This window comes from Falco punctatus, assembly GCF_963210335.1.
Source record: "Falco punctatus genome assembly, chromosome: 19".
Lineage (NCBI taxonomy): Eukaryota > Metazoa > Chordata > Aves > Falconiformes > Falconidae > Falco > Falco punctatus.
This window is the reverse complement of record NC_137599.1, coordinates 2,007,627-2,024,668: the sequence shown is the minus strand read 5'-3', so window position 1 is coordinate 2,024,668 and position 17,042 is coordinate 2,007,627. Positions and strand designations below refer to the sequence as shown.

The following is a 17,042-nucleotide window of genomic DNA, read 5'->3' as shown; positions in this document are numbered from 1 at the left end:
CTGTGCCAAACCTCTCCTGCGTCTGGGATCGCTGTCTCCAGAGAACGCTGCAGATTTATTGTATGATGGCATCGGCAAGGCGCTGAGCCCCGTCGGCGTGGTGTGTCCCCCCGCCCTGGGCTGGGGGAGAGGGGCTGTCTGCAGCCCGGCTGTCTGCAGCCTGGCCATAAACCACTCCGAAATGGCCAAACAAACAGCCAACCTGGACCCTGGGCAGATACATCCCACGTTGCCCGGCCGTGGGGAGCGTGTCCTGCCCCCCCGGGAGGGTCAAGCAGCTCTTCCCTCAGCCCCGGTGAGATAACGCTCCTCGATAGAGTGATGCACCCCATGAGCAAACAGCTGACAAGCGGCTCAGTGGGGAATAAAGGTCACAGGAGGCAGGAGACGGGTCTGGCTGGCTTGTTGGGTTTATGTTAAACAGCTGACGTGAAGAAAGAGATCGTCTTTGAAAGGGAAGGGAAATCCTGTCACCGTTAGCACGATCTGATGCTCTAAACTGCAAATCAGTCCTGCTGGTTTCCAGGCAGCCTCTCTGCTGCGTGTGGGGCATCTCCTGGGATGGATGGAGCTTATCTGTAGCTCTGGGTACTCCTGGTGTGCTGGGGCAGAGCTCAGCAGTGGCATCGCTCAAGCCAGTGGGAACCAAACGCTCCCAAAACATCCTAAAAAATGGGCAAAAACCACTGCAAAAACAATCTCGCCTTGTACTGCTTTCCCTCCCTGCTTTCTCTGAAATATTTTGTCCTTTCCACCTGGAGGGCTCCTTTGCCTCCACACTTTGCTGCCCGAGGATCTTGCCTTCGCCAAGGGTTTCTCCTCCCAGACACCTTCGCAGGGAGCTGGCCCCCCATCATGGGGTGGGGGGATGGACACACGGATGGGACCTGCTGCTCGTTGAGCCCATCAATCCTGCATCTTTGTGCCTGGGTTGGTGGGTCTTCACCTCTGCTTTGCTAATGACAGCACTTTTCCGATGATAGATGTGCTTGTTTTCTTAGGGAGATGCTTTCTGCTTAAAGGCATATAGCCTTTGGTGACGTGCCTAACAAGGAATTGCAGGAAGGGAGAGCTGGAGGGGACCTTAAAAGGTAATTTAATTTATCCTCTGCCCCAAGGCAGGATCAACTGTTCCTATGTAATTTCTGACAGATATTTGTCTGGCTTGTTCTTAAAAGCCTCCCAGTGATGGAGATACCACTGCCTCCCCAGGCTGCCTGTCGCAGGGCTCTAATAGTCCTTATTATTAGAAAGTTTTTCTTACCATCTAGTCAAAATCTCCCTTGCTGCAGTTTAAGCCCATTATTTTTTGTCCTTTCCACAGCAGACACAAAGAACAGATTATTCCTGTCCTCTGCTGCTGCCCTTTATGTCTTTGAGGACTTTCATCACGTCTTCCTCTGTCTCCTCTCGTTCAGACGAAACAAACCCGGGTGCCATCAGCTTGCCTGCTGCCTCCCCATCTCCCATGGGTGCCAGCGCTGTGGGATGGGGTTTGCTCAGGCAGCTTCAATGGGTGAAGCTGTGACAGCATCGGCTCCCGCTTGCAAGCGGAGTGTGGATGTTTTTTTTAGTTTTTTTCTGGAAGTTGCGACCTGCCTAGGCTGCCCCCCGGGGTTGCCTGGGAGGTTTGTGCCAATAGCGATGGAAAGTGCAGAGGTGCTGAAGGTGGGGCTGGTCTCTGCTGCAGACAGATGTGCCACATCTGCCTGTAACCAGGCTCAGGAGTTGCTGGCAAAGAGGTCACTCCCTGTGGTGTCCTGGTGTGGATGTGCTGCACCGGTGTGTTTTCCAGTGACTCCTGGCTGAGGAAGACCCAGTGAGGAAGGCAGTTTGCCAGTTGCTGCCACCTTCATCCCTCCCATCCCCTGGGATGGAGTCCTTGGCACATCTGATGCTGCCTGGGGATGGGCACATCTCAGAGGGACGGACGAACACCTCCACTGCCACCAAACCTGGCAGGGTCCTGGGCTGCCTCCCCCTCCACAGCCCCGGCCGGCGGCAGCTCCTGCTCCTCTCCCAAAAAAGCAGCTGCTCAAAGCCACCCTGGAGAGTGTGTCCTGCCAGCCAGGCGTGCCTGTCCACTGAGGTCTTGGCCACATGCTCGGCCTGATGTCAGCCTCAGAAAACCTGAGAATAACAGCTGCCTGCATTCCACCTGCTTTATCCAGCATCTCTCCATTCCCAGCGACTCCCCACATCCCAGTTACCCATTTCCCCCATCTTCCCAGTTCCTTTCTGCCTGCTTTTACTATCCCATCGCATCCTCCGCTGGCTGTGGCTTCCCTGGAGCCACCTGGCTCCCGCTGCCCCCCCACCCCACCCCTTCCCAGCGCCGACCCCTGGCTCTGCTCTTCGTTAGGCTGCAGCTCCAATTTGCATGTCTGATATTTAATCACAAACCTGCCTGACAGATCTCTTCCCTCCCGTCAGCCGTCTGTAGTGTAATGACTGTTTTGTTTCTGACTGTCAGCTTTGCAGGAGGCAGTTTGCTGATAATCTGGGAGAAGAAATTTGGAGTTTTTCCACACCCACCCTTCTATTCTTCTAGGCTTCTTAAATATATGTATAAAATGTGTGTTTTTCAGGCATGGTAATTATTGATATTTAAGAGGGTTGGCATCCCCACCCCTTCTCCCTGCATCCCTGTGACGATGAGCTTGTTTTGCTGGGATTTGGGATCTTTATACCCTGTACTTCAGGCATTTTATCAAAGCATCAGGTGGAGCCATGGGAACTCTTGGTTTTTCTGCAATTTGCACCATGAATGGGGGAAGCTTAGGAGATGCTGGAGTCCTGGCACCAGTGGAGGTGGATGCTGGCCCTCCGTGGGGGCTGTGTGGTTATTTCCCTGGCTCCACTGGCGGATGGGGAAGATTCTGATTTTGATCCATCTGAGTGTAACAGCAGTCCACGCTGACTTTTCTTTGGCTTGTGAGATCCACCACTATTTTGTGGCCCAACATTATGGTTCACCAAGATTTTCATTAGGGAAATCAATGAGCTGTAGCATCCTGGTGCTGTCTTGGTCATTGAAAAAGCATAAATAACGTTGAGGGCTGTTTGGGTCTCCAGGGCAACAGAAGCAACCATCAAACAGGCCTGGTTTTTGTGCGGAATACCCTAAATCTGTCATTCCAGCGAGTTCTGGGCTCAATAAACACCATCCCTCTGCTTCTTTGTAGACCTTGGTTGCGTGATCGTTAACACCAGCTCAGCGCGATGGGGGCCGGGCTGGGAGAGCGATGCTGATCCTGCCTTTCCCCGGGCTCTGCGAGCACATTCGCCGCTCCAGGGGGAAATCCTCAGGCTTTGCCAGCTAAAGGTTTAGGCAGTAACTTCTGTCGTGTGTAGCCACTCTGTGCAGTGGATGGGCTTCGTTTTTCCTTCCACTGAGCCTGGAAAAAAAAAAAAAATACTTGGCAGGCGGCTTGGCTGGAATGAGGTCTGGGATTGCCTCTGGGTCCGCACTGGCTTGCGGCAGCTATTAGCACCTTCGACGGAGGCAGGGAGCCGCTCCGTGCTCCGTGCCCGGCTGCACGGGGTGGATGCTCACCTTGCAGGGCCTGGCGGATATTGGGATACAGGTGGGCTGTGGAGCTGAAAAGTGTTGCTGAGCATCGTGGTGGGCTTGGCCCCCCAGCCCCCACCTCCTCTCCTGCCTGCAGGCACCGCTGTGGGACCCCTCGCTCTGTGCACGGTGCCCCCGCCATCGCTTCTCCCCTCCTGCCCCCGACCATGCTGATGGGATTATTATTTTTTTTTTCCCTCTCCCCTCCTCAAGATTTGCCCAAATTGTTTTTTCTCTTACGAAATCGCCAGCGATTCCACTCGGTGTGAACTCAGTAGCGAGGCATTTCGGGATTCCTCCCCCTGCTTCCTCCTTCCTCTCCTGTCATCTCCAGCTGCCCGCTCTCCCTCAGGAGCTGTTTTCATCCCACTTTCTTCCCTGATGGGCAATGTTTGCAAAAAGGAAGGCACCTATGCGTGAGAGGAAGGACGGCTCCGGCTCCTTCCCTTGTCCCTGGCTAATGATAGCCTTCAGCCCCGCGGGCTGACGGACGAAGAAGCAACCAGCCACCCGGATTGCCAGCTGCGGTGCCTGCGTGGGTGAGGTTGGTGCCAAAAACACCAGGACGTGGGTGTGCAAGCCTCGTGCAGCGGGGCAACCTCCCCGTGCTGCCTCCTCCGTGCCCGGTGAGCATCCCCTGCGCTCACACGGCCGCACTCCAGCTGTAGCCTGTTCCATCCCAGGAATATGATTTATTTGCTGCATCTTCTGGACTCAAGTGGTATTGAACAGGCTTATTGGAGAGCTGGTTTCTAGACAGGTTGAATTAGGGGCAGGAGCGTGTAAGCACATCTTTTTTTTTTTTTCCTCTCTTTCATCTCCTTGTTCTTTCCCTGCTTGACTCCGAGCTTTTCACAGACAACTTGCCAGGTGCTGGTGTCAGAGACTGATGTTGTGGATGGAGCCAGACAAAACCTGCCCAGCCATAAGGGTCTGGCAGGTCCCAGTTTCTCCCCACCCTGCCCTGTGCATCACACGCTGCTCTGGTCTGCGGTACCCGTGGGTGTCCAGCCCTGCATGTCCGTGATGCTCCCCAGCCCCTGTCCCCAGCAGTTCCTGAGCAGCCCGGGCTGTGGTTGCCAGAGCTCACGCAGGCTCTACTGAATGGACGTGTCTCGGGATGACGAGGCTATCCAATTTACTCTGCAAACTGGTACCCAGCTTTCATAAGAATGCTAAAAAAAGTCCCGCAAAGCACAACAGCTTGTGATAGCCTCCCCACCACCCACCTTCCCTTAGAGGCAGGCAAGTGTGGATTGCCCAAAAATAGAGATGAAGAGTCCCGGAGGAAGCAGATGGGACTAGATCCCTGGCTATCAGGTTTTCTGCCAGTGCTTTAACTGTACGAACAGCCTCTGCTTAGCTGTAAAGCATCGTTCTATTCCTTGTACTGAGGGGATAGACTCTGGCTACTGGGTTAATGGCTGCGAGGGCCTCTTAGGACTATGAGGACTTAGTGATGTGGAAGGTAGATTAGGAAGGTTTCCCCAACATTTTAAAGCTGTGATGCCTTTTGAAGTTTCCTTAAAGCAGATGCCACACGAGGAGCAGGTGGGATTAGCTGGAGGAAACCAGAAGAGAGCAATCGTGTTGTTGTACCAGAGCATCCCTGGATTTCAAACGGCGCTTTAGTATTCCCGTCCTGTGGTAGCCATCTCCTAATAAAGCATTCCTTGCAGCAGCCTGGGTGATTTCCTCCCATTGCCTGTGGGTGATGGAAACTGGGCCATGTGCTGCCTGGGGGCACGGCTGGGGGATACCCCCTGTGCCATACAGCCCCCGTGGCTCCTCAACAGAGCCACAAACCTTCATGGGGACCAGTGTGCCAGAAATGCTGGGGGCTTTGGTGGTCCTCCCACCTCCTCTCTTTCTTTCTCGTTTTCCTTTGTTCATCAGCTGCTGGAAGGTGTCTGATGACTTTGCCTCCTGGCCAGAGGTGGGTTAAGGGGTAAGAGCTGCCCTCCCTGGCTGCCTTCTGCCAGCTCCTGCAAGGTAGAAGTTAAAGTAAAGTTGCTTTTGCAGCTCTGACCGCAGTGCCTGGCTATGCAAACACAATCTACGGTCTTCAAGGTAACTTTGTGCTGTAGCTGGACTGTAATCTCTCAACACAGCCGTTGCTTTTTGTGCTCCAGGTTGTTTCTGCAATGCCTCCTGCTGCACTAACATAGCAATAAAGCACATAATGCAAAGCCCTGGGGCTCCCCTGAGCGCTTGCAGTGGACCTGGCGCCCACTGGCAGCATCGTCGCCCTTGTAACCCCAGGCAGGACTTGATGCTGAAGCAAGGCAACACCTCCCACCCTGGGAATCACAGCTGGCTCCTCTGTGGGGCCCCTGGTGCGTGTTATCTGCCTCTTGCAAACAGCAGGGATGTTAAGCCTGGGCAGAGCCAGGGAAGGGGGCTCTCATCTGGACCTGTGCATGCAGCCGTGGAGCAGGTAGGACCACCGTGGGTTGGCTGTGGCAGATGTTCTCGCTAGATACATCAAAGCACAGGCTGTCTTCATCCTTGGCTTTGCTATTGCAGGGAAGAAACTTTCATTGAAGCAGTGACTGCATCCAGGATTTAATTAGCTCTGGCTGGCAAGCCCAACCCTGATAAGATCACATTGAAGGGAAATGTGATTGGCGTTTCTATCCTAAATAGCATCATATCAGGAAGTCCTTTGGGCTTAGATGCATGCAGGGAGCAGGCAGGGTCAGGAGGATTCGAGAGTCTGTGCTCCTGCCCTGCTGCAGCATTCCCACACTTTTTTTGGGGTGTGTTTTGGTTTAGCCTTCTAGCGCCGTTCCTTCTGACCCAGCTGATGCTGCCCAGCACAAGGTGCTGAGCTCTGGCAGGAGGAAGGAGTGAGTCCTTCCCTCTGTGCAGGCTGCGCCCTCCTGGTCACGGTCCACGCCGTGCCAGAGTCCTGTCGCATCAGTCCTGGTGCTGGGTGAGCTGAGCTTGCTGGTCCTCTGCAGCTCCCTCTGCATTGTACGTTTGACTCCTGTTCTGCATCCCCTCCAGCACGTGGGGCTGACCATCATCTTCGCAGCCTCTTAAATACCCGCAGCCACGCAGGCTACAGGCTCCACTCCATCAACCCATGTTTGCTAATTCCCAGGGACTGCAGAGGCTCTTATCCCTGTCGGAGCTATGGATATGCCCTTTCCAGCTGCTATCCTGGGGATCAGCCTGTCTCTGATTTAAAGGTACAGTCTGCTGGCACCTGCTGCTGCATTTCAGGAAAACAAGGGACGAGAAAGTCTATGGGAGCTGGTTTCCTTGGGGCTCACCAGCTACTTGCAAACTCCTCTTTGAAACGGATCCCCCATCCAAGTGGCCTTGCGTGCCTTGTCCTCTTGCAAATTCAAGGGAGTTTCTCTCTAGCTGAAGGAGATCAGGGCAAGGAAGCTGGGAAGGAGGGTATTTTACTGCTTAAATCAAATGGAGAAAGTACCAGGAGCAAAGGAAGATGCTGCCACTTTCGTAGGCAAGAGGAGAGATGCAGTCAGCTAGCTTTAGCTTTTCAGGAAAAGCTTTTTCCCATCCTGTGCATTTTTGACTTTTGAAAAGTTTTCCTTATTTGTATTGGGATGTACCCAAGTTTTCCAGAAATCTCTGCCAAAAACCTTCTCTTTGTATGGCAGGAGAGACAATCAACAATATTTGAATTGCCAAGTCCAGATCAGTGAGTCAGTGGGAAGCGAGAAGAAAACTCATGCAACGCTCCTGTTGCTTATCGATTGCTGGGGAACGTGTCATCCCAACCTGCTGCCCGTCGCCTCGCCCTCCCGGGGCGAGCACAGCACGGTGCCAGGGGAAAAACGGACTTCAGGCATGCTTCGGTATTGACTGTCCATGTGGCTTTGGGCAGAATCGACCTGTCTCTGTTAACCCGTATGGAAAAGGCAGATTCCTGTAACCTCCTCAACCCTGCTGTTTGTGAGCTTTGCAGTCCTGGGGGCGTTGCTGGCAGTGGCACCCCAGCCCTGAGCCCCGGCTGGGGGCACCCCTGGCACCCTGAGCCCTGCACTGGGGCACGGTGGAGCTGCTGGAATCGGGGACCTCGTCCTCCACGTCTGGAGAAACACATCTTTCTCATCTAGTGAGCCACTGACGTGTCTTCCATCCCTTCTGACCCAGATTTCTGGTTCCTTCTGCTGCAGAAATAGCCTTCAAACTCGCTCTTTTTAGACATTTCCACCTCCCCAGCTTTCCCAGCGTGGCAGCCCTGTGCAGTGCGGGATCCGCAGGCGCCCTCCCACCCAGGGCAGCCCCCTCCTCACAACCGAGGTGCTGCCAGGGATGCCACGGGCTGCCCAAGGACCCTCTCGCTTGAAGCAGAGACAATTCCGCTTCAGGAGAGCGAGGACCTGGAGAAATCCAAGTTATTGCCGGCTCTGGGTCGATCCTTTCTCCGTTGCATGCTTTTACTTCGGGGCACTGGGAGGAGCAGCCGGGGTCTGGGAGCCTCACTACATCTTTGCTAATGACTCAGGATTGCCTCTGTGCTGTCTCCTGGTGGCTGTCTCGCCATCAACTCGAGCACAGTCACGGTAAATAATATTTAATCCCTGCCTGCCAGCCCTCTCCCCTACCCTTTTTCCTTTCTCCTCTGGCTGCTGCAGGCAGCGCTGCTTTGCTGCTCTCTCAGGCTGTGGCATCCACCGGCGAGCGAGGTGTCAGCCGTGACTCAGCGCCCTCCTCACGTTTCCCCTTCTGCAGCACCTTAATCTTAACACCCCCCCCACCCCCCCCTTTTTCTTCCTTTTTTTTCTTCTTTTTTTTTTTTTTTTTGGCACAGGTTTTTGCCCAAACTCCACTCTTCCCAGTCCCCTCTCAAGCCCATCACTGGGATCTCCTCTACTTCTGTCTCCCTTGACCTTGACTGTTCTGCCGCGAGCCCCCCCACGCTGGATGCTGCGGTGGCTGTGACCCTTCAGAGCTGATGGTTTTGCCGCGTTGCTCTTCCCTTTGCTCCTCTCTGCTGCCCTTCCTCCTCCCAGCACAAAAGGAAGAATTCAGCTGCTGCTTTTTGCTTGGGTGGCTTTCTGTGACCTCTCCCCGCTTGCCCCAGCACGTCTCCTTCCCTTTTCACTGTCAGCGTCTGCCCGTGAGCAGCTCCTCATAACTCCTCTTTCTAGTGCTGTTGGTGAACTCCACGGCAAACACCTTGGATTTCTCCTGAGCTACCCCGAGGCTTTGGAGAAACCTCGGCGGCGGGAGGGAGCCCTTCTACGGGCTTCCTTGATGGCTCCTGTTTCCCACAACCTTCACTAAACCCTGGTGACTGGTGAGATACTGGTGAACTGATTTCCATCATCCATACAAACACGTCCTTCTTGCTGTCCTGGCTGAGACAAGGGTTCTGTGTGGCTCTGCTGGCAGGTCCCAGGCACGGGGATGTCCCACGCTGTGACCTGGGTGGGTTTTCCAGCCATCACTGACTTCTTGGCTGCTGCTACATCCCCAACATCATCCCAAGGCCGTGGCCAGTTTGGTACAGGGGACTTTGGTGGGGTTTTTTTCTCCTCTCTATTCAATGGAAGACCCTGCTACTGCCCCCTAAGTGGGGCTGCCAGGGGGTCTGCTAGAGGGCAGGGCTGGTGGTATCCTGAGCAATTAAGGGTGGATTGGATCAGCCGAGTGTGCTGAACCCCAGCCTGTCCTCCCCCAGGCCACCGTGGCTGGGGGTCAGTGCTGGATTTCTTGCCTGGTTAGTGGAAACATCGGTCATCTCTGCAATCAGCCAAGCTGCTCCTTCTAATGAGAAAATCCTCTTAAAGCTGCAGGGAGAAATCAAACCTTGTAAAGCATCTGGTTTTTCTTCGCCTGTGTAGGGTGGCTGCTGGGATGGCTCCGTGGGGAGGGGGGAGGTTTGGGGGTCTCATGGGGATGTCCTGCGCATGGGTCTGGCTGGTGGCCGCGGGCTGCCGTGCCACCAGCCCCCAAGGAGCAGCACTGCTGGGGGGCTGGCCCCATCTAACAGTGTGGCCGAAGGTCCCGTGGAGCAGCGCTGAGGAGGGCAGGGGGCTTTGTGAGGCTTTAGGGAGCAAAGGGTCTGCGTGGAGCAGAGAAAGATGCCAGATCTGGGGTGAAGACGGAGGTGACCTGACTCTCTCAAGCTGTTTTCCGCCCCTTTCCCTTTCTTGTTCATCCTCTTCCCTCCATCCCCCTCCTGCTCAGACGTCCATACATTATGCATCAACAATTCTTTGCCCACACAGCACTTGCGGAAAGAAACCTGGTTACTGGCTGATGAAAGATAGCGCCTCCTCGTTAACGCTAGCCCAGGAAGCTGGCCACAACCTGCAAAAATTGGGTGTCATTCACGGCACATCCCACCACCCTCCTTGCAGCCTGCCTGTCAAACCCATGGGGGAGTGGGCAGCCCTAGCCCCCGGCTGAGCTGGAGAGACTGGGCTGGGGGTTAGGAGCAGGGGTCCAGCCCCATTTTCCCAGTGTGACCTTGCCCAGGTGCCCTGCCATAAAATTTGGGCGGTTGAAGGTCACCCATCCTTGCCTGGGTGGGAGAAAGCAGGTCTCCTCGCAGATGGTTTGCAGTGTGTGTGGTACATGGGTGCCTTGTTCAGCCCCAAAACATGCTGGCTGTGGAGCAGGATTGCAAGTGGTGGTCACATCTGTCCTTGGTTGCCATGGAGACTTTTCCTCTTCCCGATGCCCAGAGGAGAGCAGCGGATAATGGCAGTGACAGGGAGCTGCTGCTGGAGCATGTCACCCCAGAAGCATCACGCCTGCGTGGCCTCTGCCACCCGGCATCCCGGAGCACGCGAGATGCAGCATCCCCTCCCTGACCCAGGTCCGGCTCCCAGCGCCTTGGCTCCAGCTGCCGGCTGACTTTAATGGTGTGACGGCGCTGGGTAGCTATATACGACACTCACCAGACCAGGGTCCATCCCTGGGGATTCAGACACACGATCCCGATCCGCAGCGATGGGTATAGGTGTGCAATGACACCCGCGTGCCGCTGCCGGGGAGCCTCAACGTCAGTGTGACCACGGGTGGGTGAGGTTCTGCCTCGGACTTTGGGATCTGAAGTTATTTTTCCTTTCCTAAGAAACAAGCTGAGCGTCCCAGCTCCCTGACCAAGGCACCTTTTCTCTTTTGATATTTGAGCTTCTGCAGGTTCAGCCCCTTTCCCTCCGAGCTGCTGTGGTTGAAGGTTGTCACCTCCTTCCACCACCCGTCTCTGGAGGATGGGGTGGTCATCCCCCTCGGCACACTTGGATTTGTTGCAGGAGGGCTGGGGGATGAGGATCCCTCGATCTCTGGAGCTTGCTGAGCACATGTGAGCTTCGTGAACTGGTTCCCAGTGGGAATCAGGTGTGGACAGGCTCCGAGAGGGACCATCGGCTTCCTTGCGCGCTCCAGATGGGAAGGGACGCAGAGGCAGCAAAGGGTCCCTTTCTGAGACAATAAAATCTATCTGCTGCTGGTGGCTTTGCTTATAAACATCTGCCAATACCTGTATTATTTAATTATTATTAAGCCCTCACCCGTCACTGTGAAACTGGGCAGCCCGCTCCTCCTGGTTTTATCCCTGCGTGGGGCAGGCTGGGGAATTTGTTCCGTTTTTGCATTATTCTCCCACTTCTAGATATCTTTTATTGCTTGTCCAGCTCATTTCTGGAGTATTCCAGCCTCTTCGCTGCACTCCCAGAGGGAGATTTCCATGGGCTGAGGCAGCTGGGACAGAGCAGGGACCCTCGGGTGGCATCAGAGGGACGTGGCAAAGTCCCTTCCCCTGCTTTGTGCCTGTTTTCCTGGATTTACATTTGGACAAGGGATAACAGGGACCTTATAGAGATTATATAGAATTATAGGTGCAGGTCTGCTATTCCCTGCCCGTACTGGGGCTGCTCAGGAGCGGGAAATCTGGGCATTGCAGGCAGGACCCTGCAGAGAATAATATTTTAGGAGGAAAGGGGCTGGGTGGTGGCAATACAAACGGTGCTTGAAGGGAACGTGAAGGCTTTCTTAAGCTTTCCAGGTGGATTTTGGAAGAAGACGGCATGTGTCTGGAGGGAGAGGGGGGGATGGAAAAGGCACATGCCCAAGCCTGTGTGTGGCGGGCTGAGGATGCGAGGGCTTGTGCGTGACTGGGTGCATTATAAATGGAAACGTGTGGCTGTGCGGCCAGCGTGGGCGAGGGGCTGGGCACGCGGGTGAATGTGAGCCTGTGCCGATGGGGACAGATGTGTGTGGGATGGCTCCGTGTGAAGCTATATTAAAAATATGAGCAAGGCAGACTCTGGTGCTTCAGATGCTCAGGCTTTGCTTTGAAGGCTCCCAGGCGAGGCGGCGAGGGGAGGGGGCCGGTGCTGGAGGGCAGGGCTGAGCCTGGGACATCTCGGATTTGGTTTGCCCCCTCTCCTGCTTTTGGGGTGACTCAGCAGGGATCGCACGTGGGAGGGACAGGCTTTCACCCACCGGATCTGTACGTACGGAGCCTGAACACGTCCCTGCTCACAGCTGTGGTTTTTTTGGACTGAGCTGCCACGCACAGCATCAATAGCCACTTTTAATGTGGGGGACAACCTCAGAGCAACCCTCCCCTTTGAGGCTGGCAAGGGCTCAGGGTGCCCAGGGGATGCTCAGGGTGCCCAGGGTGCCCAGGGGATGCTCATATCAATGCTCCCATTTACAGCCTCTTCCAGGTTCTCGTTTCCTCCCCTTGGGTGGTGCTGGTGGATTTGAAGGATGGGGCACAGACAAGCTGAGGCTCATTTTATTTGCGTCGAAACCACGCTGAGGGGGGCAGGTTTGGCCCTGCCTGCTGTGAAGCACCCTGTTAATGGGGGATGTGGCTCCCCAGTGCAGTGGGTGGCAGTCAGACTGGTAAGAGGAAACCCCTTTTTGATGGCTGCGTGCTCATTACTGGGGGAGTTTGCTCAGACCAAGAGGAGGGGTGTTGGAGGGCTAATAAGAGCATCCTATTAGCATCGTGGTATTACAATTCTGGGGGTGCTGGATCCTCAGGGGTGCTCTGATCTGACCAGCCCAGCAGAAGAGAGAGGATGGAGATGGCTTGGTTCGTGGGGAGGGCTAATGGAAGGCAAGGAGCACCCAAATCTCATCCTGCAGCAGGTGCTTCAAAGGACTTTTTAAGTGCAAGTCAGACAAAAAAATATAGGTATGGTAAAAAATCAAGAGCTGAGGCTTGGCTTTCCTGCTCCTCCCATCCAGCCAAGCGGTGAGGGGACCTCGAGCCCCTTCTGCAGGGCTGGGCGGGTTGGGAGCGGGGGGGGGAGAAATGGTGATGAAATGGTGACCATGCTGCTGTGAGGCTGCAGCCCAGCTGGGGAGAATGGGAGAAGGTTTAGGAGCCTCTTTTCTTCCTTTTCCCTCTTTTAGTCGGAAGGAGAAAGGCTGCAGGTCTCTGCAGCAGGGTTGGTGTTGAGAGCATTCTAGGGAGAGTGGGATCCCATTCCCACAGATCCCGCATGGATCCAAGATGCTGGCTCTTTTGCCGAAGTGCCAGCTCCCAGCACTGTGTGGTTATATGCCAAATCTCTTCTCCTTTTCAAATTAAACTCCTCTCTCGTGGCTGCAGGACCTTCCCTCTCCCTTCCCCTTTTGCAAAGCCTCAGAAAAAAGAAATAAATAGACTTGTGCTCTTGTTGGCCTTCTTCCAAGAAACCTTGGATGTTTTCAGGTCACTCCCATGATTTCGGGCAGGGGGGCTGGCTTGTGCCCCCTGCCCGCGGTGCTGGCTGCTGTAGGGATGCTCCTGAGGGACACCACCACCCCATCCTGCCCCTGCAAAGGTGCCCGGGGGTGATGCCACCCCAACCCTGTCCCCAGGACCGGCCTCTCGCACACGTGTTTATAATGGGTTTTTGAAAACAGGAGATTGCCTCATGGTATCTTGCATGCAAGGTTATTGGAAGGAGACCAGCAAAGGTCCATAACCTCTCTGCTGATGAGGATGAAGTGCTTGTTTAATACATTTTAGCTTTCAAATATTTCTCCTTAATGTGTTTTTGAAATGACTGGAGCTCTGAAGGGAATATGTAACTTGTTAGAAAATAGATGTGCCGATTAGACCGCATTTCAGCTCATTTAGAGACATTTCACCGCCTCACTTGGATCTGCTGTGATCAAAACCTCTGCCTCTCCGCGAGCTGCGGAGTTGGGGAGCTGTCAGCCGGCATCGCCCCGCGGTGCGGCCGCGGTGCTGGGCTCAGGTTTGCTCTCGCTGGTGCTGAGCGTCTGGGGCTTCGCCGGGTTTGCGTTGGGTTTTCCTGGCCCTTCCCAGCTGCTCGGGTTTTTTTCCATCCCAGGTGCTCCAAAATGTCTCTGATCTGCTCCTTGGTGGCCAAGGCAGGTCCCACTGCCAGGATGGAGCAGTTTACACCTCGATCCTTGAATTTCCCACCCGATACTCCATACAAATTAAATCTCCCCCTGGATTCACACCAGGCAGTGGTGTGGGGTCTGCTGTGGGAGACCCCAGAGCCCACGGGGAGGGCAGGATCTGTCCCACGTGGGTTATCTCGCTTGGCTGGGGAAGTGCCTGGGTGTGGGATGGCCCCATGGGGTGGCCGCGCTCCCCTCTGGCAGGGAGAGGCTCAGACTTTACCTGTGGCACCTCCTAGAGAGCAGCAGATTAGGATTTGGTATTAAATGAGAGAGTTTTAATGCCGGGGGGAACTTTAGTTCCTCTAATCTGCCTACCAGCAAGACACAGATTGGAGGATTTCAGTCCGTGTTATAAACACTTCACCTCTTATTACATCTCTGAAGTGCTCCCAGGTTTAACAGCAGCTCTTTGCATTCCCAATTTTCATTCATCTTTTTTCTCTCTCTAGCCTGGCTGCCCCCAGCAGGCAGAGCCCCCCTTCCTCCCCCTCTCCCACTGCTGCAAGATACGGTTGCACTGGTGCAAAGCGGTGCTGGGGTGCATTGTGAGATGATGGGGGTGCCTGGGAGCCCGGGACAGCCTGCTGGGGTACATCACCGAGCAGGGACAGGCAGCACATTGCAGCGGGTCCCATCCCCGTGCACAGCTCGTGCCGGCCTTGGGATGCCCTGGCCCCCCCGGCCACGTGTGCTTGGGCGTCCTGGCTGTCAGGAGCATGTCAACCCCATCAAGATGCACTTGGCTGGCACTGGAAAAGGCTTTCGCCCCACGGATGTTCTCTAATGGAGCCAGCGTTGCCGCGTTCCCCCGTGCCGCTGGGCAGCGGCTCTCCAGCTAATGCAGTGCTGCGGGCAGCGTGGGGGCTGCGGGGGGTCGGGGTGAGCTGGCTTCTCCTCCACCTCCCCTTCCCCTCGCTGGGGGGGTGCTGGCTGGCGCTGCAGCCCCTGTCACACAGCGACGGAGCAGCACTGGTGCTGAGGGAGGGGGTGAAAGCCTGTTAGCCCTCCTTGCTGGTCCTGGGAAACTGCGCAAAACAAAGCGGCTGCTTATTTATTTTTTCCTGCCCTGTCCCTCCCCTTTCCCCCTGGCAGACCGCAGGTTTGTTTCTCTTGGCAAGGAGGTGCCAACCAGCTGAGGCGCCAGCGTGGCACCTTTGTGTACCCATCGCACCGGGGGGGCTGCTCTCTCCCTGGACCATGAACGCTGGGAGCCCGTGGCTGGGTCCCCACCGCGGTGGGCACTGCCAGGCGGGGACTGAGCCTCGGTGCCCTGGTGCCATCGGCGCTCTGCTGCGGAGGGTCTTTGCTGGCTGCTGGTGCAGGGAATTCACAGTTGCCAAATGATGGACAAGCCACATTGCTGCGTTAGCTGGGAGCCGCCGGTCCCACAGGGCCAGGTACGGTCACAACTCTGCTGGCAGCATCTCCATCACCCTTTTTGCTTCATTTCCCCCAACCCACCTTTACAGCAGAAGCAATACCACTACCCACACAGGACCGTGGCAGGATGCCACCCACCCGCCCCTCTCCCAGGAGATGTGCAAATGCTATTTTGCTGTCCCTTTTGAAAATATGTGGTGTCTTACAAACGTTCCTCCTGCACATCACCTGGGGCTGCCTCCCCCGTGCATTCCCCCTGGGCCCGGCTGCCTCTTCTGCTGTCAGCAGGTGACGGCACACGGTGGCAACTGTGGTGGCAACTGCGCGCCACCCGCTTTGCTCCTGGCATTTGGGCTAGCCACCTATCGCGGAATAAAACGTAGGGGCCTTTAAGAGGGAGCGGAGAGGGGGAGCCGTCTCCCCGCACGTTAATCTATCATGAGCTAATGTGTTTTTCCCATTTGTTCCTTTGTACATCGCCGAGCTGCGCGCTCCCACGCGCAACACACCCCGGCGCGCGCTCGCACCCGCGCGCCCGCTCGCTCGCACTCCTGCCTCCGTCTCCCATGCTTGGCTGGGCCTGAGCCCCTCGCAGAGAGAAAGGAAAGAAAAGAAAGCGAGCAAGCAGAGCAGAAATGGGGAATACACCCTCTCAAGGCATGTCACTCTCACTATGTGCATCCATTCTTAAGTAGCAGGTATTTTTTTTATTTGTGTGGTTTTATTTCCTCCTCCCTCCACGTCGCCGGGGCAGTGTTGCTGATGCCCGGGGGGAGAGGGGGGGGGGAAAATCGCTGCTCCCCGGCGCTGGAGTTTGCTGGTTGTGAGCTGACACCCAGGAAGGGTGTGCGAGGGGTTGTGATGATCCGGAGGGGTGTGTGTTGGGCTCGGCTGCCTGCACCGGGGATGCGGTGCCTCCCCCCGCGCAGGGGGACCGATGGGCTGGGGGATGCTGAGCCGGCGCTGGTGGTGATGCTGCTTCTCGGGGTTGTTTGTTGTTGGGGTTGCTTTGCTCCGAAGGGATAAAGTAGCTGGAGAGACACTGTCCTAGAAACACCGGTGCGGGGAGCTGGAGCGATGGGGTGTTCGGGGGCGGGGGCTCACGGGGGATGCTCAGAGAAATCCGTTATTGTGCCTATGGCTGTTTCGGCTCTGTTGTTGCAGCGTCGTGCATTAAACATGATGTTTTGCTGACCGAGCCGGGCTGGATGCTGCCGGGCTCTGGATTTCCTTTCTCTACGAGCTTGGGGAGACAGATGGGTGAGGAGGAGGGAGGACGTGGGCTGCTCTCCTACCTGCTCTCTCCCCTTTTTCCTCCCCGCTCCCTGCCACCGCTGCTGAGACACAAAGGGCAGGACGAGCCACGGGGCTGCAGGTCGGCCCTGGTGAGATATTTTCAGCATCCTTGCAGGAGGAGGAAAAAAATCTGGTGCATCCCGGGCTGGGCATGGGCGTGGGGGGAGGTGTCGGGGAGGAAAACTTAAAATAACTCCAAAGGCTGCCTGCCCTCCCTCTGCCCCGTGCCACGGCCGCTCCCCGCGTATTTGGGGGGCACAGGAGAGCCACAGGGGGGTCTGCTCCCCCCATGGTGTGTGCACCCAGGAGCAGGGGTGGGTGGGTGCACGTGTGGGTGTGCAGGGGGGTGCACACTGTGCTGCAGCTGCCAGCACTTCCCTGCCCCGTGCCAGCCCCGGTGGGTGACGGGGACACTGTTGGGGCTGTG

At 55.9% G+C, this 17,042-nt stretch overlaps 1 protein-coding gene across 1 annotated transcript in view; it reads left to right on the top strand.

The window, feature by feature from the left end:
• The first annotated feature begins 2,769 nt into the window (after window positions 1-2,769).
• The window catches only part of SRCIN1 (SRC kinase signaling inhibitor 1), a 94,069-nt gene continuing 79,796 nt past the window's right edge, over window positions 2,770-17,042 (top strand). Inside the window, exon 1 of the mRNA XM_080369907.1 lies at window positions 2,770-16,017. The gene's annotated coding sequence lies outside the window, so the exon portion shown is untranslated. The remainder of the gene's footprint in view (window positions 16,018-17,042) is intronic.